The 27,249-nt window shown below is 38.2% G+C and overlaps 1 protein-coding gene across 1 annotated transcript in view; it reads right to left on the bottom strand.

Moving 5' to 3' along the window:
• Window positions 1–27,184, bottom strand: part of Ncoa2 (nuclear receptor coactivator 2) — a 283,274-nt gene extending 256,090 nt beyond the window's left edge. Inside the window, exon 1 of the mRNA XM_010609003.3 lies at window positions 26,843–27,184. The gene's annotated coding sequence lies outside the window, so the exon portion shown is untranslated. The remainder of the gene's footprint in view (window positions 1–26,842) is intronic.
• Window positions 27,185–27,249: the final 65 nt, after the last annotated feature.

Genomic DNA, 27,249 nt, shown 5'->3' with positions numbered 1-27,249 from the left:
AGCAAATGACATCTGTAATGGCATTTTACAGGTAATAAATGATTCAATCTATATTTTCTCATTTTCTTCACAAAACTGAGTTAAATGTTATTACATGAGAATATTTTTAAAAGCTAAGAACCTGTCTGTTTCACACACTGACCCATATCATCAAATTTGAATTCCTCACTTTCCATTATCCCAATTTCCCGCCACCAAACTTAAACACACCCAGAAAAAACTAGAGCATGAGACATGCTGTCAAAAAGTAACTGCCAAATGCATGGATTGGGAAATACAGTAAATACTACTGAAGATGGGGGGGGGTGGAAGGGTGGAAGACACTACTGTTCAGCAAAGGCTGTTAAAAAAGATTCCTTAGCAGCTTCTCATCATGGACCAGGGGGGTTTAGCTCAGTGGCACAGCACCTGCCTCAAAGGCTCAAGGTCCTGAGTTCAATCCCCGGTATCCCCCAGCTGCAAAGAAGCTTCTGGTCATGTCATAGAAACTAGCAAGAAACCTACCTGAAAAAAGAAGAGGGCAGTTTTCTATCTTTAAGGAGTACTTTCCTATCGTGAAACTTTCAAGTTTTTAACTATAAGTTAACTGACTAAACAAAACACCACAGAAGCATAATATGAGGCTTAAACTTAAAATATTTTTTGTTCCCACAAGGAAGAAAGGGACACAAAAAGATCATACTCCAATATGATGAAGTCATAAAAGACTAATACTCCTTGTTGGGAAAGAGAACTTCAATATTTGTTACTCCAGGCCCACCAACAATATTTAGCCTACAAATTGGAGCTACCAGGAATTGTTGCACAGGAATTTCAAAACACGAACCAAAGAAACAAAGCTGGCCACATCTATGACAAATGAAAACTACAGTTGATCTGTAAAAGCAAATTTACACAGGTCAGAACATACTTCCTTTACAATATACCAAAATGGTAAGTCATTGTGGACAAACTGCTAACTTACTAAATGGATCACATACTCCCGAAGGGTTAACATAACTATTTTCTCACTCTGATTCACTAGGATCAGCTGTGTTAATAAAAATGCTTTGCAACTTTCTATCACTTTTCCTGCTAAAAGCTCAAATATGAGTTGATATGGCACATCACAAACTACACAGATGGCACTCTACAGTTTCCACAGCTCTGACTGAGTAGCTCATTTGACTTACTAATAATATTCCTATTTCAAGATTTAAAAACAAATATGAAAAATTAAGGAAAATGGTAAAAAAAAAAGAGTGAATTTTCATACTCAATTTAGTGGCATCGATCTAAAAGAGTAAACAAGAGACAGAACATTGAGAACACAGCACAGGCAGGGCTTCCAGAGAAGTCCCATCAAGCCACCAGAAAGCCAGCACAGAAGACTAGGGCTAGGCAATGCAGAAGGCTGTGCTCCTCCCTGAGAGAACGTGCAACAATCAGCCTTCAATGAAAAACACTTCACCAAGAAAGAGTAACCCAAAAACATCTCCTCCTTTTTGTTTAAATTCCTTCACCTGTAATTGCTCATTTAAAAATGGCCGCATAATCACAGCACCCAGGAAGCTGAGTTCAAGGCCTGCCTGGACTACATATATAGTAAGACCATACCAGCCACATAGTCACTAGAGTAACTAGCAGTGAAGGAATGGTTATCAATCTACCAAATAGCAATGCTGCTAAGATTTACTAATCATATTTAAATTGGACTATTTGAAACTCAACATTCTAAATGGTTACATTCTTCTATGAAAGAACATCTAAAATCATCCTACAGATTTCCTTTACTGCTCTTCACAAATGCTAGGCAAATAGTATACTAACAGAAGAAGGCATTTGTTCTTCTGAACTTCATAAATACAGCTTTTAAACTATTTTCTGGTATCCATGGCTAAATATCTCACCTTTCCCTGTGGATATGGAAATTCCCCATTTTCCATTACCTCCAAGTATTTCATTTGTGTAGTAAGCACCAGAGGGCTGGGGATTTAGTTCAGTGGCACCCACACCTGCCTCACAAGCTCACGGTCCTGAGTTCAATACCTAGTACCAGGAAAAAATTTTAAAATCTGTAGTAAGCTCAAAAAAACACAAATGACTACAGGCATGCTTGCTTCTATTAGCATTTGTAAAATATGAATTTATCTTCGGAATAAGTCAGATCTTGAACATTTCAGAGAACCTACATATCTTCTAGGGAGAAGAAAACCATTACTGATTATCAGATTTAATGAAACTGTAAGATGAGGGCCAGGGATTTAGGCCAGTGGTGCTGTCACCTGCCTTGCAAGCGCAAGGTACTGAGTTCCACCCCCATGCCCCAAAAAATAAATATATAAACAAACAAACAAACAAACAAACTGTAAGATGAAGCCCACCTGGAGAATGACTAGAGAGACTGCTTTCTTTGGTGAATAGAGTATTCTTTTGATTCAAAAATGGCTCCCCGCCCCAACAGGGATCGAACTCAGAACCTTATGATTTTAAGGCAGGCACGGCACCACTGAGCTAAGTTCCCAGACCCATGAATCAAGTGTTCTGAAGCATTTACTTACAGGTTTATATTCAAACTCCAAGAAAATTGATACTTGATTTTGGTAAACTACTTCAATCATTCTTAGCAAGAGCTTTACTTTGTTCTCTGAAAAAAATTATTGTATTTTAAGCCATAAACTGAACTAGTCAAAAATGACATCTACATCTTGTACAATCTTTTCTCAAAAGAAAGGGGGTTTTATTTTAAATTATAATCAAGCCAGCCAAGTGAATCTAACACTGAGTTCCCATTAGATATTTCTCTGAGAAATTTGAGTATAATCTTTTTGCAGACAGTAACACTGTCTTCTTCTCAGGTCAACACTTAGATATGTCAAGCAAGGAGTCAATCTCCCAGGTTAATGAATGGAACTTCTATGTACTTTATTTTTCAGATATTTTCAATGACAATTAAAATATCCTACTTTTTCCGAATAGTTACAGTAACTCCCATGACTTTTCCAAAATATCACTTTAGGCTCGGGATTTAGCTCAGTGGTTCCGCCGCCTACCTCACAAGCACAAGGACTGGAGTTTGATATCCAGTACCAGAAAAAAAAAAAAGTATCACTTTAGCCAGGCGTGGTGGCACACGCCTGTAATCCCAGCACTCCGGAGGCCGAGGCAGGAGGATTGCTGTAAATTCAAGATCAGCCAGAGCTACATAGTGAGTTCCAGGTCTCTCAACTACACAGTGAGACCCTGTCTCAAAAAAAAAAAAAAAAAAAAAAAAAAAAAAAAAAAGCCAAAGCATCACTTTATTGATTTAAATCTCTCTTCTCAAAGTTCTGCACAAAACAGCACTATCAAGCCTCACTTTCAATGACTGTGGAACCATGTAAATATAAAAGAGTACAAATTTTCATAGACCAAATAATTCTCCAAATCATTTGGTTCTTCCTCCCCACTGAGAACCTCTGAATTAGACCTTCTGGATGCCAAAATGGGATTATAACAACTATTTCTTGTAATCAAGCTTAGTATAGCACTCTAACCAGTTGATAAGCACAGAACAGTTCATAATGTAGACTCTAACACAGAATGCTGCATGACCCTTTGCATTCCTAGAACATGCATTAACTGATAAAAGAAAAAGGTCTGATCATAAATAGCCCTGAATATACAGGTGGCCTTTATCTTTAGGACTAACAGTTCTCTGGAACATCCTCAATTTGTATTTAAAATAATCTACTCTGAATTATAACCCAAAATAATTGTCTAAAGTGTACTGAAAACCAACTATGTGTCTAATACTGATCACTGCAGGCAATTAAAAGCAGTGACAACAATAATAAACATTGACGGAAACTGAAGCACAAGGTCACACTTATTCACATAATGGCTCTAGATTGCAGTTCACAAGTCTATACCAAACTGCCAAATAGAACCGAAAAACAAACATTCAAGGAACTCCCAATTTTGCCTGTACTTGATATTATCATCTTAAACAAGGCTTCAGATTCTGAGAGATTTTTTTACAGTCATGTAATAGTAACTAGAAACAAAAGCCTAATGACAAGATCTTGAAATAGTTTTTGTTTTATCCTTAAAACTAAAACACCTTTTCCAAAGACAAGTCTGTAAGTGGCGGTACATAAAATGTCATTTACTTCAGTGCATGGTTTTCTCATCTCTCTATTACTGGGAAACTTCTTAATACAGAAGATAGAACTCAAACACTACATGACAACTGACACAGAGTCTCCATGGTCATCTCCACACGGAGTACACCTATAAAACTTCCCACCTCTCACATTACTGACATTCCTGATGCCAGCACTTTGGGGCCTAGGTCAGGGGACCCACCCAGGTGGTCCCCTACCATACCTATCAAGAACCACTTGGAGCAGGGACAAGGGGAAAAAATGAGAACCAATGAGAGAGAAAGAAAAAAAGAACCACTTGGAAGACTTGCCTTTTTAAAAAGAAAAAAAAGCTGATTTCTAGCCAGGCCTAGTGGTGCATATCTATAACACCAGCACTCTGAGAGGCTGAGGTGGGAGGACCACAAGTGCAAGCCCAAGGTGGGCAAATCAGCAATTCTGCAAGAGCCTCTCTCTACATAAAAAGGCCTGAGGATGTAGCTACAGGCAAAGGCCCTGGGTTCAACACCCAAGGGGGGGGGGGCTGGCCAGATATGCTCTAATGAGGCAATAGGATTCTGAATTCAAGGGTAGTGTGGGGTACACAACAATACTGACTCAAAAAGGGAACAAAAAACTTCTAATTTCTGGAACCAACCATACTTTGCTAAATCTCAGTGTATGAGACCACAGTACAGTACAGTACGCTAAAATTTATGAACCAAGCTGGGCGTGGTGAGACATGCTTATAATCCTAGCACTCGGGAGGCTGAGGCAGGAGGATCATCACTGTGAGTTTGAGACCAGCCTGGGCAAAATACTGAGTTACGGGACAGTCTGAACTACATAGTGAGACTCTGCCTCAAAACACCAACAAAAAGTAATTTATTAATTTTAAAATATATATATTGGACCAAAGTCTATCATTAATTAATGCTCCCAAACATATAAAATGCAGACTCTTTCAAGAAAAGCCTGGTTTAATCTACAAAAAGCATCATCTGCTGAAGAAGCACCATTCTGGGGATTTTAGAAGAAACTTGTTATTACTCCTAGTGTAAGTGGCTTTCAGAGCCATCTTCCTAGAAATTTTCTGGTTTAAGTCCTAAGAGTCACAGTCATCATTTAATCGAGTTCAATACAATATATAACTGAGAAAGAAATAAAATAGAAGGGATCATATCTGTTTTTTAAAAAATTGTTCCAGAATTTAAAGAAAAAATTTAGCAAGATTAATGCCTTTAAATTCTCCTTAGTGACAAATTGAGGATTAGATGATTAAAATTATCTAATTCATTCTGACTTCATTAACAGTAAAACCTTCTATATGATCCTCACCAAGTACTATTATCCTTAACGAAAAATGAAATCAGGACTCAAAAATATTAAAGCACCTGCCCAAAGTAAAAGGGGTCCATTCAGAGGCAACACAGTAAACCTTATTTTAAAGCAAAAGGAAGTAAACGCTTCAACTTTCAACTACTTACCCTGTGATAGAGGATGGGTCCCACCTCCGTATCTTGTGCTCATTTTATAATGTGACTTGAACATTTCTCCAAAGTCAAGTTGGGAATCTATCCTCCCAGCATGGCTGAACCATGCATAGGTAGGCTTGTGACTAAGGCGTAAGTGACCCTCTGAGTCTGTCACAAAGTGAAATACGGCTTCTTCAGCACTCTAATCCTTCCAATCCCTGCTGCCCTGCTATAGGGAAGCCTAATCAACAACAGCATCCATCAACCCCAAGCATGAGAGCAAGCAAGGTTTTAGTGGGCTCCAGGTCCCAGCCACTGCCCCAGTCCGACTTGCAGTCTTCCGGGCAGAGACGCCAGCTATCATGCAGCAGCTACACTATGTCCATCATGTCTCTTTGGTCCTGACCCACAACACCTGTGCGCATAAGGCCACTGTGTTCGGAATGGTACAGTACATTATGCAGCAACAGTAAGTAGAACACCCTGGGCAGAACACAAACAAGAACTGAAACAAAGAATAAAAAGACTACTTTTCCTATGTTCAAAATAAATATTACAAATTCTGTGCACTAACAATTGCTAACTTTCCTGATAAAGTCTTTCTGATTTTCATTCAGCGCTTATTAAAAGTACATGTAATATACAAGGAAGAATATAAGATTTTCTATCTTCATCCTATGCACGTGCCTCAATTTAGAATGCCTTTTCTGTACACTGATAAAATCTCATCTCAGTCTTTGAAGTTCAAATCAAACACCGTGGCAGCTCTAATACGTTTTTTCATATCACAAAATGAGCTGTTTGTGCACATAAAATGTGCACAGCTCTGTTCTCTAATACAGTTTTCTATTCTAATGCATATGCTGTTCAGTGATCATGTGTCCATACATCTCTTTCATTCCCTAAACCGTAAGACCCTCAAGGATAAGGCCATTTCTTTTTCTAATCTTTGTATTCCAGTACACCGTGTATAGAAAACGCTCATTAAATTTTTGCTGAACAAACAAACCTGTTATCTGACTTCCAAATCCACAACACATAAAATGCAGAAAATTTAAGTTCCTTAAAGTGGAATCTCATCCACCTTCGAGGAGAGGCACATCAATGTCTTACACCCTCTTGAATCTCATGGAATCTCTGCACATTTCAAACTGATTGCAACAAGATGGAAACACTATACATTTAAGAAGTATTTTTTTCTAAAGACTGATTTTTAAATTGGAGATGATTAAAGGAATAAAAAACAGAACCACACAAATTATAGATACTCAAGGGACCTCATTTTGCAGAGGCTTTGTACAGCCGCTGTTATACAATAATAATTTTACATTATTTTTGCTGCTCCTCCTTCCCTGCCTGTCCTTGTTTTGTTTTTTTGGTAATGGGGCTCAAACTCCAGGTCCTTGCGCTTGTGAGGCAGGGGGCGGAACCACTGAGCTAAATCCCCAGCCTCCTGCCTGCCCTTAATGTCCCTGTTTTGGTTACATATCAAAACCTTAAAGCTAGCCAACCCTGTTATCCCAGTCACTCAGGAGTAGTCTGAGGCAGGAAAATGGCAAGTTCAAGGCAAATCTAGGCAATTTAGGAAGACCCTGTCTTGAAAACAAAAAAGGCCTGGGGATGTAGCTCAGTTAGAGGGCCCTGGGTCCAACCCTCAGAACCAAAAAAGAAAAGCAAATCTTTAAGTCCTTCGCTCCCATCTGACCCAGGCTGCTACAACATCTATTTGACATGCAGCACAGGACACTCAGAAGTGTGACTATAAACCAGGTATGACAGCGCATGCCTGTAATCCCAGTGCTCTGGGAGGCTGAGACAGAAGGGTCACAAGTTCCAGCCCAGCTTGGGCAACTCAGCGATTTAACAAGACTCTCATTTTTAGTATATGTGCTGCCGAAGCGAGCACATAACAAGACTCTCAAATAGCACAACTTTAAAACCAAATGTGACTGTAATACTTTTTACTCTAATACTTTTTGTTCAACCTCTCTGCTGTAGTTTTGATCTTAAATATTCCCCCAAAGGCCCATGTTAAAGGCTTATAACTCCACTCCAGCTTAGCACTTTTGAGAGGTAGTGGAAACTTTAAGAGGTGGGGCCTAGTGAGAAGTCTTAAAAATCACTAAAAGTCCACCATGGAAAGGGACAGTGAGACCCTAGCCCCTTGTCCTCATCTTTTTTTTTTTACACCATCTTAGCCATGAAATGAACAGCTCTGTACCTCTATACATTTCCACTATGATGTGCTAGCATGGGCCAAAAGCAAGAAGGCCAATCGGTCAGTTATAGACCGAAGTCTCCAAAACTGTGAGCTAAAATATACTTTTCCTCTTTGTAAATTAATTATTTCAGATTTTTATTACAGTAACAGGAAGCTGACCAGAACTAATATGGCAGTATTTTCTAAAGTAGCATAATGCATATAAAATGACAAGGAACAGTTTCAGTCTTCAGCATGCAGAAAGCCAATTCTTCCAGCACCACTTATTGAAGAGGCTATCTTTCTTCCAGTGGACATGCCTGGCCCCTTTTATCAAAGATGAGGTGGTTGAGTGTATTGGGGTTGTTTCTGCATCTTCTAGTCTGTTCCATCGATCTTCAGGTCTGTTTTTCGGCCAGTACCATGCTGTTTTTATCACAGTAGTTGTGTAGTATAATTTCAAGTCAGGGATTGTGATACCCCTGCCTTGCCTTTGTTGCCCACAATTGCTACTCTAGGTCTCTTCTGGCTCTGAATGAATTTGACTGTTTTCTCTAGTTCTGAGAGTTATGCTAATGGTATTCTGATTGGGATTGCATTCAATCTGTATAACTATTTTAGGAGTATGGTCATTTTCACAATGTTGGTTCTACCTACCAGAGAGCAGGGAATAGCCTTCCATTTTCTGATATCCTCTTCGATCTTTTTCAGAGTACTGCAGTTTCCTTTTTTTTTTTGGTACCGGGGATTGAACTCGGGTCCTTGCGCTTGCAAGGCAGGCCACCGAACTGCTGAGCTAAATCCCCGGCCCCAAGAGTACTGTAGTTTTCAACATAAAGATCCTTTACTTTCTTTGTTAGATTGAAAATATTTCATTTTTTCGATGCTACTGTGAAAGGTGTTGTTTCCTTAGCTTCCTTATTTTCTCAGAGTCTGTTGTGTATAGGAATGATACTGACTTTTGAGTGCTGACTTTGTATCCTGCTATGCTACTGAATTTGGTTATTAAATCTAAAAGGCACTGGGCATGGTGGCACACGCCTGTAATTCCAGCACTCGGGAGGCTGAGGCAGGAGGATTGTTGTAAATTCGAGACCAGTCTGGGCTACACAGTGAGTTCCAGGTCAGTCTCAACTACATAGTGAGACCCTGTCTCAAAAAAACAAAAATCAATCAATCAATCAATCAAATAATCAATCTAGAAGTCTTTTGGTGGAGTTGTCATCTGCAAATAATGGTAATTTAACTTCTTCTTTTCCTGTTTTATTCTTTTTATTTCTCTTGTCTAATTACTCTGGCTAGTGTTTCCAGAACTATACTGAACAGGAGGGGTGATAGTGGGCATCTTTGTCTTATTTCTGATTTTAGTGTGAAAGTTTTTTTGAAGATTTAGTATTACGGGTTTTTTTGTTTGTTTGTTTTGGGGGGGTTGGTACCAGTGATTGAACTCGGGACCTTGTGCTTGTGAGGCAGGTGGTGGAACCACTGAGCTAAACCCCTGCCCCTTTTTTCTTGAGGTGTTTTGTTTTGTTGGCTTTCTGGGGATGATTTAGTATTATGTTGGCTGTTGGTTTATCACAGATGGCTTTTATCAAACTGAAATAAAGACCATCCACTCCAATTTTCTGTAGTGTTCATATCACTAATGGGTATTGGACCTTGTCAAATGCTTTTTCTGCATCTATTGAGACGATCACATGATTTTTGTCTTTGGCTCTGTTAATATTGTATACTACATGTCACAGACTAAAATTAGACCCAGGTCTCTCACCATGTACACTAAGCTAAACTCAAAATAGAAATACTTAATTAAAATTAAAATATTAAAACAGAAACACTAAATCTACTGAAAGAGAATAGCAAGAACTCTTGAGGACAGGCATAGACAAAGTCTTTACAGACAAAACCTCAACCACATGGGGAAAAATACAAAAAATCAACAATTGGGATTTTATCCTATTAAAAAGCTTTTTCAAAGCAAAGAAACAGAGCCAACAGAGTGAAGACACAAGCCACAGAGCTGGAAAAAATTGTAGCCAATTTTCCTTAGACAGAGGACTAATATCTAGAACATGCAAAGAATTTTAAAAAATCAGACCCCTCAAATTTAAAAACTTAATCCAATAATGGGCATCTGAAATGAATAGACACTTCTCAGATGAAGTAGAAACAGCAAATAAATATATGAAAAAATGTTCAACATCACTGGTCATGCAAGAGATGCAAATTAAAACAATAGTAAGATTCCATTTCACTCCAGAAAGAAAGGCTATTAACAAGAAATCAACCAAAAACAAATGTTGGAGGGGTTTTGGGGAAAAAGGAACCCTTCTCCACTGTTGGATATAGACTGGTGCAACTGCTGTGGAAATGAATGTGGACAGTCCTCAAAAAACTAGGATTAAAAGTTCTACTTGATTCAGCTATTCCACCTTCTAGGTATCTTCCCAAAAGAATTAAAAGCATCATATGCACATGCCATAGCAATATATGCACATCCATGTTTATGTCAGCACAGTTTGTGATAGCTTACAAATGCCCACTGACCAATGAATGGAAAGATGTGGGGCTTTTTATACACTGGAGTACTACTCAGTCATAAAGGATAAACCTGAGACATTTATAGCTCAATGGATACACCTTGAGACTATACTCAAGTGAAATAAATTGAACACACGTATAAATACTGCACCATCTCTCTTGTGTGAGAAACGAAGTATAAATAAGGATCAAAATGTACAACTGATACTGTGAAATAGGAAGAAATTGTTCAAAAGGAAAGGGTATGGGAAGGAGGGAAGGGAAAAGGAAGGAAGAGAAAAGAAAACAATGAGAAAAGGAAAAAATGGAAACAAAGCTTTTGTAAATAAGGAGGGGAAGAGGGGTCAAAGGAAGGGAATGGGGAACAAAGAGGAACCAAGATATATCATGTACAGACACAAATTCCCTATGATGAATGTGATCATTATATATATATCTAAATCATACCAATAAAATTAATTAAAAAGAAAATAACAAGAATAAGGAGAATACCACCCAGCATGACTGTAAGCCATTTCTGGAATGTTCTGCAAAATAAATAAACAAAATCTTAGTCCCTTATCACTTTAGGTTATCATCTTAAAATAGCCCAGATTTGTTAAATAAATAGGCCTGTGTCTTACCTTTCTCTTCCTGATGTCTCTTATCTTCTAAGAATATGATTTCCCAATTTAAATATTGTCAACAAAATAATATTCCCCTTATTCCTGAAAAGCATTTTCTGTCTAGGTGGACAGTGTTAGCTAGCTCTGTGTCCCCTTGAGGAAGTGTCTGATTCATGTTCATTAGCCTAACAATGTTCCACCTCCAACCGTAACCTTTGAGAAAAAGGAAATTACTTCATTTTGTTTTGTTTATTCTCAGGCTTAGAGTTTCAAACTAAGGGCTATTCTGGGGTTATTCAAATTCTTGTGCTATTTCTTATTGTGCTAGCATCTTTCCTACCCACAACTCAGACTGGGGTTTCTATATGTACATTAAAAACATAATTTCTACTCCTCCACCTGATTAGGTGGGTGACAGTAACCAAGTACTTCTCACCTTTACTGCCTATTCCTCCAAGTGAGAATGAAGCCCAGGTACGCACTGTGACTCATGAGGGAAGAAAGGCCCTACCATACTTTTACATAAGGCTCTGAAGGAGGAAAGAGAAAAGATACATAGAAACTATAGAAGCTGAAAATAACTTTGTTAAAAATTTTTGCAGGGAGAACAAATAAAGATCCTGCAAAGAAAATAGAGAAATAAATTTTCAAATTGAAAAATTATGGCATAGTCAAGTATTGAAGAAAATCATTTTCTCAGGCTCCAAAATACTCAAGGAAATTTTTGTCTCTGTATTTGAATAAAACTTTCTATTTGTGCATGTGGACTATAAAGTTATTATCTTGATCTCAACCCATCCGACACACACACACACACACACACACCTGTCTGTGCTTAATATAGTACTACCTATACAAGGAAAAGAAAAACTTTAAATTGGTCCATTTCAAAGCCAGGTATTACTTTTTCATTTGCATCTCCTACTAATCCACTAGTATAAAGTTTGTTTAAGCCCAAACCTAAAAAGATTACAGAAGAATCATTCCATGAAAATGTCCCATGATGTCACCTTCCAGGCAATAACCTCTCAAAGGTTGTGCTTCTTCATCCATGATCAATCTCATTAACACATCTAACCATTTCCTAACACTTCTGAGGAAGCTGAAGTATGAACATTCAGTAGAAGATACCCCATAACTGATATAGCAAATGAATCATCTTCAAAACAACTGACTGGGACTCAAAAGTGTCTAAGCCAAACAAATAAAACAAATTAGGGGAACTGATCCACATCAAAAGAGATGCAGGGCTAGGGATTTAGCTCAAGGGTTCCACTGCCTACCTCGCAAGCACAAGGTCCTGAGTTCAATCCTCAGTACCAAAAAAAAAAAAAAAAAGAGAGAGAGAGAGATGCAAAGGCTGGGGCTGTGGCTCAGTGTTATAGCACTTGCCTGGCAATATCATACTCAAGGTCTTATGTTCACCGCCAGTACCACAAGGGATCAGAGGATATAAAATGGAAAAGCAAATGTAATGAACAAACTTAAGTAAGACTCTGGCTTGAAAATTAAAGCTATAACATATTTTGGGGAAAATTGGGAAAAATGGAATAAGAGTTGATATTAGAAGGCATCTGTTTTCTTACATGTAATGGTACACAAGATAATAATTTTAAAACAGCGTGGATGAAGGAGCCTGTGACTTACTTTGAAATGATTTATCCAATACACACACCAACATGCCCACACAGGCACCATAAAGAGGGTGAAAGAAAAAAAAAAGTATATATACAGGAAAATGTATATAGGGATTCCTTGTGCTATTCTTTCAATCTTTCTTAATGTTTGTATTTTTTTGTAATAAAAAGCAGGAAAGAAAAGAAAATCTTTAGGACACTCGAAACTCCAACACTTCTATCTAGTTGGTAACTTTTCATTTCAGGCAACAAAAATATGAAAGCACTGAGATGTTGTTTGGCCTCTCATTCAACCATATTATTAAAGCATGCTGGGAGCTAAGAACAGGACACTGCATAACACAAAGCCCCTCCTGCTCTTCCACCTGAGTTGTACATTGTTTCTACTCTTCAACATGTAACTGGTTGGTGACAGAATATGAATAGATGACAGCCTTCTGACTTATTCTGTAAATAAAATGATCTCACAGGTACACAGTAATTGTTAAAAGAAATGTAGGGAGGTTAAAAATATTTTTCAAAGTATTGTCATTAGTAATAACTAATGTGTGGACTCTAAGAGCTTTGATCTTGGATAGTAGTAGAATTTCAATACCTATTGAGACATCTACCCTTCAAGTGACGTTTTCATTCCTTTTTTATCACTTTTCCACTGAAAGTATTTAAGTGCCAACCCTGGTATACGTTCTTTGTGTTTGATGTTGTTTTATTATCTTTTCAGAACTACTGAATTTCCCCAAGGTTTTCTTTACCTTTTTCTCCTCTCTCCACTGTAAAGTGAGATTATTAGTCCCTCTTCTCACCATAGTGTCAAAATATTCCTTAGGGAAAAATTTAGTAAGTCCAAGTAAAAAAATGTTCAATTTTACCAAAGTGACAACGCCAAAAATTTCACTTTACTGTTTCTTTTTTAAAAATAAGTGGACTTGCTTTCTATTCTGTAGAACATTTATAGTAAGGTCTGTAATTGATATTTTAAGCAGCTTACTAATTACCTCTAAATATTTCTGACCACTCCCCCTTTTTATTTACTTCATTTACTGAAACCAGTAATACAAACTCCCAAAATAATGGAGTTTTATGTCAAAGGAGTGCTTCCTAAATTTTAGTATAACTCATTCATAATCTCTCAGCAAATCCAAGAAGAGGAGCTTATTTGGTGAAGACATGTTCACAGGAGGCCAGGAAGAAAACAATAATAGATACAAAGGTTCAAGTAAAGAGCAGAAATAGGAAAGGTTTGGCTCATGACAGACTTCTAAGCATCTGGAGATTAGTCTACAACAATTTATGTCTATAATATTTTATACTGTATTATTAGAAATGGAATATTTTGGAAAGATTAGTCTATTAATTATTAGGAGGAAGACTTGTTAATGCTCGGTCTAAAATACATTTTAAGAGCAACCCATCTGGGCCTGTCTCTCAGAACCTATTTCCTAAACCCCATTCCCATTCTTCATTCCTGTTCTCCAACAAATTTTCCTACTCTTAACCTCTATGGTTCCTTAGATTTCATTCTTTGACTTTAGGGAATACAAACTCAGCATATCTGACATCTAACATTTCCCCTATATCATCCTGGAGGTCTCAATGAGATATTTAAAAGGAGTTTGGAAACTAAAACTAGAAAGGTAACTGGGCTAAGAAGACAGCCAATATTTTGGCCCTGGCCCTCCAAGGTCAACGAGGACCCAGGACACAAGGGAATCTTTTCTATAGGATCCAGCAACTTTGAGGCTGCCAAACTTCAAGTGATCACGCAGATAGAGACAACAACAAATGTGCCAGATTCCTTTTAATGGGATCCACTAGATCGACCTTGAAAAGGGAGTTCATAACTGCTAAACTGCAACCTGACTTCTAACCAAGGTCCATTAAATTAGCTCTCCAGAGAGGTCTCCCCTTCACTAACCCTTCTCAGATTGAAGCAGCTATCTCCCTTAACGGCAGTTAAGGATACCTCTTCAGAGGGACAAATACTATTATAGTCAGCTAAGTTAGGTAGAAATAGTAGGCAGAAAGGGCTGGGCCCTCAAGGGAGTCAGTGCAAAAGACGAGAAGCATCAAAACTGTGGTTGGAGGCTCATCAGAAGATGATTAAAGTCACAATGGCCAGATTTACACACTTCCCTAAGGGATAAACAACAGTTTGAGATTACTGGTACCACTCCTGAGATTTTCCATTATCTTATTAGGGGTGGGCCATCCTCTCCCACCCACTAAGACTAAAACTAAAGACAAGACTGAGACTAGGGATTATTGTCCAAGGTTAATAATGTCACCCATATGCCCACTGGATCAATATTACTTAAGTATCTATACTTGCAATCTTATTGGTTGATCATAATTTTGACCCATGATTTTATTTTGCCTCATGATTTTGCTCTACAAAACTTCCTTTTAGAAGTGGGCTTACTGGCAACCCGTTCGGGACTGCTCCTGTTTCTCAAGAGCTATTCCTAATCCCCATTCCCATTCTTCATTCCTTTTCTCCAATAAATGTTCCTACTCTTAAAATACATATTTTTTAAGTATGAAAACCTTATGCTGTTCTTAGTTCCACAAACTATTTGGAAAAGTGGGGGAGAAAAATATATATCCCTCAATTTAGCAAACCAACAAAAAAGCAAGTAAGAGTTTCCTAAATCATTCTGACAAGTCAATGCACAACATTTTAGGCATCCTTGGACATACCATAGAAAAACTGTACTGCTAGATCTGGCAAAGCATTTTAGTTCATCATCTTTCTCACTGATATTACACTTCAAAGAATGTAAATAAAAAAACTAATTTGTTTTACTACCATGTTATAAAGTATTCATCCATATATGTATCTAAACCTTAATAGAAACTACATAAATAACCAAGATCTGTCATTTAAAGGTACGAGATCACAATGATGAATGTAAGTAATTGTACTGTATATTTAAAAAGTACCAATAAACTCAGATTTAAAAAAGAAAAAGAAACTACATAAATAGCTCATTTCATTTGACTAGCAAATACCGTAAGTGACCTGTTTGATAATTTAATACACTACCTGAACATCCTTAAAAATCTCTGAAGCTTCAAGTACCTACTACTCTTGCTATATATACATTGACCTCAGATCTCAATCATAGTCTCTCTGCACCACCATTTCCCATCTGCATGATACGTGGTGGAGAACATTTGGCACAAGTGCCACAGCAGGCTTTTTGTTACCACTGAAAGCCCTAAAAGGTTCACCAGCACCGTAAAACCTTCTAACCTAGGTTCACATAGCAACTCTCAAAACTTAACCTTGCTCCTTTTTAAATGTACTTCTTTTCTATTTGTTTTCATTATACACTAAATTAGTTCCTTAACTCCCCCGCTTTGGTGGGAGGCAGTCCTAGGATCAAAGCCACAACCTCTAGTTCTCAAGGCAAACACTCTCACTGAACTACATCTCCAGCCTCAAACCCTTTATTGAAAAGAGTTACATCTATGAAATATTAGTGCAGGCCCAGAAAATCTGGGATACAGCTCTGAGTGATACTGGAACCTCCGTGGGAAACAGGAAGGGGAAGGAAAAGGGAAAACTCTGCTTCCCTCAATGAGAAGGCACTGTTTTTCTCATTCTTCCACCAGCCACACAAATGTGCAAGCCGGGTAAAAGGCAGTATGCTCAAATGTGGACAAATATTTAGTCTTTACCTGCTCTTCAGTGGAACTGTACCCAATATTCACCTGAAAACAGGAGAATACCACAGATGCTCAGTATGGTAATTCAGAGGATGGGGACAGAAAGAAAGGTTTTGAACACTTGTACACTCAGGGAAAGGAGGCAGGGCCTCTCCCAGTGACAGGATCGCAGCCTCAGTCCAGAAAGATCCAAGCCAGGTGTACCCAGGCCCAGCTCCTTCCTGCCTATGCCTTAGCTCAATCTCTGGGGCCCCAAATCTAGGCTCCCCCTCTTTTCCTAGCTGTCTTCTATCCTGAATGTGTTTTCGAAAGTGACAATATCTACTATTAGAAATGAGGTAATCAATTATTATAAGAATGCTGCCATAAGTTATATGAGCGTCCTTTAACCAGAGAAGGGTAATTCTCCAGTTTTGTATACCAATGCCCTTTAAAATCCAGGCATTTTGATGATTTTTTTTTAAATGGGGAGATCACTTTCAATACATATAGTCTACAACAAATGTCATTTTCTTCTATCATATTTAATAGTTTAGTCTTCTACTCCAGTAGGATTCTTAATTTTATGTGTCCCTTACTTAAAATAAAGGGTAGTGTATGGCATAAGGCAGTGATGGCGAACCTTTTAGAGACAAATGCCCAAACTACAACCCCAAACCCACTTATTTATCCCCAAGTGCCAATACTGCAATTAAACCTGAATGCTGAGGTTTAAGTTTAGAAAAAACAACTCATACACTTGGCTCACAGGCTGACAGACAGGAGTCTCTATGCCTGCTGTGGCTTGCATGCCATAGGTTCACCACCACTGGTATAGGGGAAAGAACTTCATGTGACTTCTGAAAGCTTCACTAGGCTCTGTTATTTATATTTTGTCTATTCAGCAAAGACACTGGCAGTGAAGAATATGATAAATCAATATTTTCAAGGAATTTTTTATATCACACATATGGAAAGGCTTTAAAGAATCAAGACATTAATCTGACTTACAAAAGCAAGAACACGACAAGTGTATCTCAAAAGGGAATTACAGGTAGAATACACTATGAAAAACTATGAAGAGGCAGGCATTCATTTTAAAATTAATTTTACTGGTATATACATTAAATATACATAACCATCACATTCATCAAAGGGAGTTTTTGTACCTTACACAATATAGCTTGATTCCTCTTTTTCTCCAAAACCTATCACTCCCTTTAACCTACCCCCATTTACAAATGCTGTTTCCATTTTTCCTTCTTTTATCAATTTTTTTCCTTCCCTTTCTCCCCCTTTCAGTTTCCCTGTCCTTTTCAATAATTTCATCCTATTATATATATTATCTATTATACATTTTGGTCCTTCTTCACCATTTCAGTTTCTCACACTAGTGAGACAACACAATATTTACATGTGTGTCCAATTTATTTCACTTAAGACTATAACTCAAGCCTCACACATTTAGCTAGAAATGTCTCAAGTTTATCTTTATGGCTGAGTAGTACTTCATCATATAAAATATAAAAAACTGCATCTTTTTTTAAGATTCATTCAGCAGTTGATGGGCATTTGGGTTGTTTGCAAGATTTAGCTGTTACAAACTGTGCTGCTATAAACATGTATGCACATATATCACTGTGGGATGATGCTTTTAATTCTTTTAGGAAGATACACCCAGCAGAGGAAGAGCTGGGTCAAATGGGGCCTCTAATCCTAAATTTTTTGAGGAATCTCCACACTAGTCAGGCATTCTTAAGGTTTTAAGAGTTTGGGCTTTTTTTCCCAATGGTACTAAGGGCACTGTACTCTGAACTACATTCCCAGCCAGCCCCTTCTATTTTGTATTTTGAAACAGGTCTTGCTGAGTTCACTGAAACTTGCAATCTTCCTGCTTCTGCCTCCCAGTAGCTGGAAACATAGGCATATACTACCACACCCTGCTGGTTACAGTTTTTACCAATCTTAAACCACTTTAACATGTTAAATTTATATCATTTTGACCACTTGGACTATCTAAAATTATACAGTTTGCAACAATATTCTTAAAAGGAGAGAAAATACATAAAAGCCAGAGAATGTAACAAGTCCATTATAAAACAGTCCCAGTCTGTTGGACAAAGGTGTTGTCCAGCTACCAACCACCTTCCAACAAGTAGGGCAACAACTGCATTAAGTGATCCTAACCCAGGCACAACCTAACACCATTTATAATAACTGGCTTTTTCACCAAACACTGGTAACAGGGTAAATCTGTTTGATAAGAAGGGAAACTGCAGATCACAGCCATACACATGAACTCCTAAATGACAGCAACAGACTTCCCCCCACAAACCTGACTATGATCCTGCTTACTACTACCCATCTTCCGTTTTCAACTTTAAGACAAAAAAGTCAGGGCAGAAGAAGGATACAGGAAGCTAAGGACAAAGAGCTATAAAAAGTTAAACCCAAACTGGGCACATCGGTGCATATCTGCAGTCCTAGCTACTCAGAAGGCTAAAGCAGAAGGATCACAAGTTTGAGTCCAGGCTGGGCAACTTGGCCAGACCCTACAAAATAAAAGAGCTGGAAATATAGCTAAGTGGGATGTAACCCAGTACTCTACCACCACAAAAAAAAAAAGTTAAAACCAAACTAAAGCAGTCAGAGTTTGTACCACTATTTATCATTCTACCTTCACTTCAAAGTTGTGAGCAGTCAGTAGGTGGAGCTTAGTCTGGATGCATAGCCATCCTGCACCAAACACAGCACTCTGCAGACACATGACAGCAAAAGTGTCTCCAGCACCGGCAAACCCTACTGCCTCTCTTCATGTCTACCAGGACCAACCTCCGCAATCTCAAAACACACTGTCAAGTTAAATGTGCAGAAATCCAAAAACTCCTGACAGTCAAAATTTTATAAAAGTATATGTGAATTTCCTACCATCAACAATAACCACTTACAGGTGATTACCTATTAAATGAATTTTATTTTAAAATACATATATATCCTAGGTACTAGGGGTATAACTCAGTGGTAGAACACATGCTTAGCATGCACAAGTCCCTGCATTAGACCCCCAGTAACACCAAAAAAAAAGGGAAATATATGTAATATTTATAATATATAATGTGTGTATATATCTATCATATACATATATATATAATTTCCAAGTACATTAAAAATGTATTTTTTAAAAAATTTGTTACCCATGCCAACTACCTAAATTTTCCATTTGATCTAACTTTAAAGATGACATAGAAATGGCTCAGTAAAGATACGGGTCCTTGAAGATATGTAATTCAATATTTTAATTTACATTTTGACAACAAATGAAAACTTTTCATTTTAAGCACATTAACAATAAAATTAGAATTTTTAAGATAAAGTTATATCTAAATTAATATCTTTAAAATGCCACTATAGCATCACAGACAAGGGAAGTTTTCACATTTAATCCTGAGCTGATTTTACATCAATGTCTGTGAGAAAGAATTCTCTCACTTCGCCTGGTAGATACTTCAACAAGAACAGGTCATTTAGCAACAACGGGAACTTCCAGAACTCACTCACAGTCTCTAAGTAAATCTCTTGGAAGGTTTGGGATCACATCTCAGAGAGACAAAAATGAAGAATAGGAGATACCACGTATTATATTTTCATCTAGGCAGAGCCTGCAGTCTTGGCAGCTGGAACGTTAAAAGCAGCACATGCAGATCCACATCCGCGCCCAGGTGAAAGAGTTCCATGAAAAGCTCTCCTGCTCCCTGCAAATAATTGAGCAGACTGAAGAATTCCACAAATAGAGCAGAATATATTACAGCCTTTTTTGAGACTACAATATCAACACCAAGTCATCCATGCTACATGGAGTACAAAACGTGCATCATACAATCTGCACCCAACAATTAAATAAGCTAGAAATCAGTATATTTTAAAGAAATTAAGAAGCCAAATATCCACATCAGCATTTTACCCTTCTAAGCCTCTACCCTCTAAAGTGCTCTCTCAATCTATTTTCTACGTCTCCTCCACAATCAAGTTTCCCACTGTAAGAACAGGCAACACACACATGCTTTCGCAAAATACATCCCTACCCTTTCCCCTTTCCTACTGAAGAATTACCGGATGTATGTTATCTCAAAAAAGCACTGGATAAAAGCCTACCATTTAATAACCCAGGTGAAGGGGCAGGGCCTAAGGGAGCAACCATGCTGCCTGGGTTCAAATTCCTCTTCAACAGTCTGTGTGACCTTTGCCAACTTATTTCACAACTCTGTCTCTATTTCCTGGGCCATAAAAGAGGGATGCTACTAAGAACTACTTCACAGCTCTACAGTAAGAAACATGCTATAGTGAGAAACATGTCACTGCATTCAATAAAGCCACTTTAACTTCACACTAAGTTTTTAGTAAGCACTTGACAGATGTTAACTAATTTACTTTCCTGTGGTTCTCATGTCTTGAAAATTGAAACATGGAAGAAGCTTGCAATCTCAAGACTTGTTAAGATCTCGGCTAAAGACAAAAAAGCTGGAGACTACTTATAGGTCCTGAAAGAAATAACCTCGTACAAGTATGAGACTCACACTGAGGCAAGAGTAGGGAGATACCTGCTGTCATAATTTGCAGAACCAATAGCACTATATAAATCTCTTCATCCTTTTTACAGACTCAACAGTCACTAAGAGCCATATAAATTCCTACACATACTTGCTTCACTGAAGTCCTAATAGAAGACATTCTCAGACTCACCATTCCTCTGATATTTGTGAGCTGTTTGCTCAACTCACTGGTCAAGGTTATTTTTCTCCCCAAAGTTTTACACATAAGCACAATGACTTAATCTCCTTTAAATTTCCATCTCCTGGAATATGGGGTAACTTCTATTTTACAGGGTAGTGGTGAATATGAGAGAATGGAGAACACTTCAATACAACAATTAGGTTGTTAGTACTAGATGATAGTTGCTACAGTCATTTATGCTGTTATCAACAACTATTTTAGTCAAGAACAATGACACAGCAAAGGAACCAATGGAGGGAACAGACAACCTACAGAATAGGAAAAAAACCAGCTACTCCTTGGACAAAAGACTAATAACCTAGAATACACATTAAAATAAAGACATTTCTCATAAGTACAAATCGCCAATAAATACACAAAAAAATCAACATCTCTGCCATTAGAGAAATGCAAATAAACCAACACCAAGATTCCATTTAACTCCAGAAATGATGGCTACAATCAAGAAATCAAATAATAACAAATAACGGTGAGGCTTGGGCTGGTGCCTTTCTACACTGTTGGTGGGAATGTAAACTGGTACAAGGACTATGGAATCCAGTATGCAGATGCCTCAAAAAGCTATAAATTCCACTTGAGCCAGCTATTTCCCACTTCTAGATATGTTCCTGAAAGAGTTAAAGACATATTACAGCGATGCATGCAGACATATTACAGCGATGCATGCATACCTATGTTTCTACTAAATCTTGAAAAGGCCTACACATTCACCAACAGATGACTAGATAAAGACAATGTGGTAGTTACATTCAATGGAATACTACTCTGCTATAAAGGTAAACCAGTCATTTTTAGGAAAAAAAAAAAAATGCACCTACAGACCATAATGCTAAGTGAAATAAATCCAATACACAGCTTAAATATCACATGGTTTCTCTTATTTGACACTTAGTATAAAAAAATAAAAACTGGGGGGCCAGGGATTTAGCTCAGTGGCACCAGGCCTGCCTCACAAGCAAGAAGTCCTGAGTTCAATCCCTGGTACCAAAAAACATTGGGGAGGAGTTGTTTTGAGAAAGGGTCTCATTAAGTAGCTTAGGCTGGCCTTGAACTCACAGCCATCCTCTTGCCTCAGCCTCCAAGATTACAGGCATGAGCCACCACGTCCAGCCAAAAAATTTAGAGTAAAACAAAAGATAGACAATAAAAAACAGGAACACAGATCTTTTGCAAATAGGAAGAGGTCAAAGAGTCGGAAGAGGGAGGGAGGAGAAAAGGGGACAGAAAAAGAATTAAGATATCCTATATAATGTACCAACTTCACAAAATGAATGTAATCATTATGTACTACAAAACACGTACTAATAAAAATTTTTTAAATTACAAAAAAAAAAAGAATCAGCTACGCCTTGAAAAACTGACAACCTGAGCAGAATATCTATGCAAACTAGGATGCAAACAGGTGCTTAATTTCCTTTAGAAATCTAGGGTATTGACACCCAGAGTATGTAACTTTAGAGCAACCACAATGCACAGGAAACCCCCAGAAATGGGAGTTCCCAATATGCTTCCCAACAACCTATCAAGAGAGCCATTCTGACCCCACATGACAGAGGATTTAGGGAAAGAGAAGATGCAACCCAATTTCAACGGAGATCAAACTAATTGTAAGTATCTGTACCTTTATTAAAGGAAATCTACTTAGTTTTAAGCCATTAACTCAAGAGGACATTTAAAAACTTGTTTTTATGATAACCATTATAATACTATTTTCTGGAAAAATACGACCAAAATAAAGCAGAATTTGCTGACATTATGTAATTAAAATTACTCATGAAAGAAAAGATCTTAAATATCAAGCAAGCTGAAATTAAGGCAAACATTTCCCTTTCCACCTGTCCCCAATCAAAAAGAAAAAAAGAAAAAAAGAAAATGAAAATTTCACCCATTCCATGTTCCCCTTTTAATCACTGGACTTGCAATGCTCATTGTTTTACTTAGAAAGTAGTACACTGCCAAGGCCAGGATACTCAAATAGTCATCAAATAAATTACGTGAACAATGAATAAAAACAATGGCTAAACGAGGCAAAAATGCAAGCAAGCAATCTTAAAAGCTCCACAGGAAATTTAAATTGGCCACCAGGAACAAGGTTTGGAATTGGCTGGCTTGAGGCATAAATTCTATCACAGCTAACAGGCTAATTTAAACTTTCTATATACATGTCTGTCCACTGACACCTAGTCAAAGATCTTTTTTAAAAAACTTTAGTTGTTAATAATGTAATAACAGCTGCTCATAGACAGCCCTTTCTCTTTATTACATGCATGATTCCATATCTAAAATTCTCAAAAGCAGCTAAGTAAAACACTCCCATAGGTTCCCTATTTACTTCTCTAGAAATTTCTAACCAGGGAACAGCTGAACACTGTCCTAGAATCAACATTTCCATGATTGTATTGTTATGACAGCCACTAAAAGCCAGAAATGTGGTCGAGGATCAACATTTCATGAGTAAACACAAAAAAATCTTTGCCCTAAAAACCAAAAGTATAATGTTCTACCTGCAAACCATCTAGTCTTTTAAATTCCAGTGACCTTCAAAGCAGGTTTACCTTTAAGATTCCCACTTCATTTCATAACCAGTTTTACAACAGCTAGGAAAACTACACAAACTTCTAAAATATTCACAGAGGTCACATTCTGCCCTCTGTCTAGAAATTAGTATCTATAATCCATAAAGTATGTTTTCTTTATGATGCTAAAATTGTATTTTAGACTTTTCCAACATTACTTTTAACAGGCCTAAGAGAGTAATGGCATGATAGTCTTTCTATAGTTTGCAATCGCTTTTACCTCCTTAGAGGACTTACAAACAAAAATAAATACATACAAACACTAAAAAACATCATTTTGTTTAGAAAAATAAGCCAAAGACATACAATTAGCTTGAGATAACAAAAAAGTTCTAAAGAATGTAATTCTTTTTTAAAGAAAGGATACAAAGGGCCAGGGATTTAGCTCAGTGGTTCTGGTGCCTGCTTCACAAGCGCAAGGACCAGAGTTCAATCCCTGGTACCCCCCGCAAAAAAGGATATAAAGAAGTAAAGGTTTTGTTCTGTTTTCCTTTGCAGGACTTTCATTATTGGCATGTAAACACAGTATTATTTCAGGGGCAGGGGTATAGGTGAGTGGTAGAGCACCTACTACACCATGCTCAAGGCCCAGAGTTCCATACCTAGCACTACCCCACCTCCAAAAAAAGAAGGAAAATATAATATTATTTCACTCGGGAAAAAGTCCCTGATTTACTGCAATTAAAAAAAAATACCTTTAAGCAGTGACTTATTTTCTTTCTATACTCATTTAAAACCAGCAAAGCATGTAATAACATAGTACCAAACAAAATTATAAACACAAAATATCAAAAAGCTAAAATTTATTCAATAGCAGTCTTGCCATAACAACTAAACCCTAATTATGCTTTAAAATATAACTTCAACAATTACACAAGAATGGCCAAAATATCAAATAAGGACACAAGTAAATTTCAGAGAATTAAATCTTCCAGAAAAATTGTTTAAAGAGACTGTATTTTTTTTTTAACCCGACAGTCTAAGAAGGACTGCTTTTAAATTTAATACAACAAAAACAATTTTTTCTAAGAAATCCAAGCTGTCAACTTACAGGTCACATTTCAACCTGAAGTGATTTGAAACAGGTATGGTACTGAATCCTTAAATATAGAGCATGTAATGGAAGCCTGCTGATAGATCCTTTATTCCACTGAGACTTGAAAAGCTGTAATAAGATGTAACTATAGAAAAAGCCAACCAAAAAACATTACCCTTTCTATATACTCACATACCACAGGCTAAGACTCCCTCCACCCTTTACATTTTATATTTCCAGTCAGATTTTCCTAACACTAGCAAAAGTCATCTAATTTATATTTAACCTAAGAAGGATTAAAATTTTAGAAAAACACTGACTACTCAAAAAAATTAAATTCATAATTGGTGAGCTCTTTTCATCCTCTGCTTCAGTACCTTGACAACTAAAAGTCAAAGAACTCTCTTTAAGAGGGAAATTCCCAGGAGGAAGGAGGCTCAGATACAGTCTGAGAGCACACAATGGAATCACAGCTGACGGTGCACATCTTTTTCTAGATGTCTCCATATGGTTGACAGGGGTTTTCCCCCTAGCCAAGCATTGAGGGACTTGCTACTCTCTGCCACCAAGAATCTAAGAACATATTCAAGGATTGGTGTAGAGAACCAAGTAAAATAATGCATTGCTGTTGAAGCTTACAAGTGAGAGAAAGGCACACATCATAGTGGCCTTCAGTAATTAAACTGACAATGGGGAGTTTTGAAGGTTACCAAATTTTGGAGTGGTTTAATTACAGTGCTCCATACTCTTATCAATCTAAATTAACATGTTTTATTTTTGTTTTGACTTTTATCACTAAAATAGTACCTCGAGGGGTACAGTAAAAAATGCAATTAATTTGTCTACGTGAGTACTCAAAAATCATACTGGATTGGGAATTAATATTATGAATTTGAAATGCTGTACTGCAACAGAATACGTTCCCTAAAACTACAATCTTTCGATTCTTCCTTAGTAACCCAGTACATATTAATAAAGGTTAGACTTAGAACCTAGTGTAGAAAACAAATATCTCATTAAAAGATCCCCAAATTAAATTCATAGTATATATTCATCCTTCATCTAACATTGTTCATTCTCTTAACTCCCAAAGGTTCTACAAATGCCAGCAGGGAAAAGCAGCGTTCCTGCTGTCAGGGTGCACTAACCTCACCAACAAAGAACAGGAGCGCGCACATGCACACACGCACAAAGCAATGCAACAGCTGCAGTGTTTTTAAAAGACTGCTATCCTACGGAGAAACCTGTGATCCTCAGAGAATCAAAGCCATACCCTCTCTGTTCCTAAAAGTCAAGAGTTGAGAAAGTCACCTGACTGAACTCAACAGACACAGCCAATGATGGCTCCTAAGAACCGGTAAACCAGAAAAGTATCCACACGCTGTCGAATTCAGCAATGTTTAAGAAAACTAAAATTATTTTTAAGAATCTTTTGTGTGGGAGTAAGCTGGCAAACTACATTCTACTCAGTTTTTTTTCTTTCTTTTTTTTTTTTGCCCTTCTCTACACAAATATTCTTTAACTAGCTTTGCTCCTTAAATACCCCACTTAATGTTTCAGTGAAGCTTTGGTTCCTAACTGCATTTTCTTTACGCACGACAGAGCTAAAAGAAAAAAAGAAAAACGCATACCATAAACAACTTTTTTATGTCATCCCCTAAATACTGAACTTTGAAACGCACTTTGGGAATTGGCGGTCTAGTTAAACAAGGAACCACTGAAGCCATCACAAACAGTGATGCTTTGCACCCCAATAACCAACTGACTTTAAGGATACCCCATGCCTTCATTCTCAAGGTACTCTTTCAAGTTTCATTGTCCTACTGCTAGGGTGACAGACCGAAACTGACACGTAGGTAAAGTGATAACGTCTAAGATCCTCAGCACGTAAACCAGGAGGTGAGGTCCAGGACGCGATTACACTTGCCATTTTAGAACCCGGGTGAGAGTTTCTGCCACATCCTAAAGTGCCTTTTAGACTTCGTCGTGTCTAAACGCCTCTTGGCATATTATGAGAGCAATACATTATCTCGCGTACCTCTACGTGTCTCCCCAGGTCAGAGCCCCTGTAAGTGACACTCCCCCAGCAAGGTGCGCGTGACAAGGGATGAACAAGAGTGGCTAGCTCTTGGCGTCTCCATGACTCCCCCGCCCCGCGTGCAACTCTGCTCCAACTGGTCCCGGAGAAAACCCGCCCCCTTCCTTCCTCGGGCCCCCACGATTGGCTTACCGACACCCGGCAGGTCAGCTCCCCGCCTACGATTGGCTCACTGCCCCATCAGTCAGACGCAGCAAGATTCGGGTCGGTGGGAGGGGAAGACGCTGGAGGCGGTGGAGTGGGAGTGGGATTAGAGGACGAGGTGGCAGAGGTGGGCGTTCAGGCTCGGGCTCCGGTTTGGGAAAGTTTCCCCTGCCAGTGATGGACCCAGAAGGCGTCAGGCCCAGTCTAGCTCCCGGCCAGTGGAAGGGGCTCCGGCCCCGATTCCCGCCCCTCGGTCCCGCAGGCCCCGGAAACCACTGGGGGGGGGAGGAAGAGGGAGGGACCATCTAACGAGGGACCGACCCACCCCCGATCTCGGAAGAGGCGCCTCCGGGACTCCCCGGAGGGGCAGGGGGCGGGGAGCTGCAGCCCGCGGC

The sequence above is a fragment of the Fukomys damarensis genome, unplaced genomic scaffold, assembly GCF_012274545.1.
Source record: "Fukomys damarensis isolate Sample0158 unplaced genomic scaffold, DMR_v1.0_HiC HiC_scaffold_5, whole genome shotgun sequence".
Taxonomy (NCBI): domain Eukaryota; kingdom Metazoa; phylum Chordata; class Mammalia; order Rodentia; family Bathyergidae; genus Fukomys; species Fukomys damarensis.
This window is presented reverse-complemented; position numbering and strand designations above follow the sequence as displayed.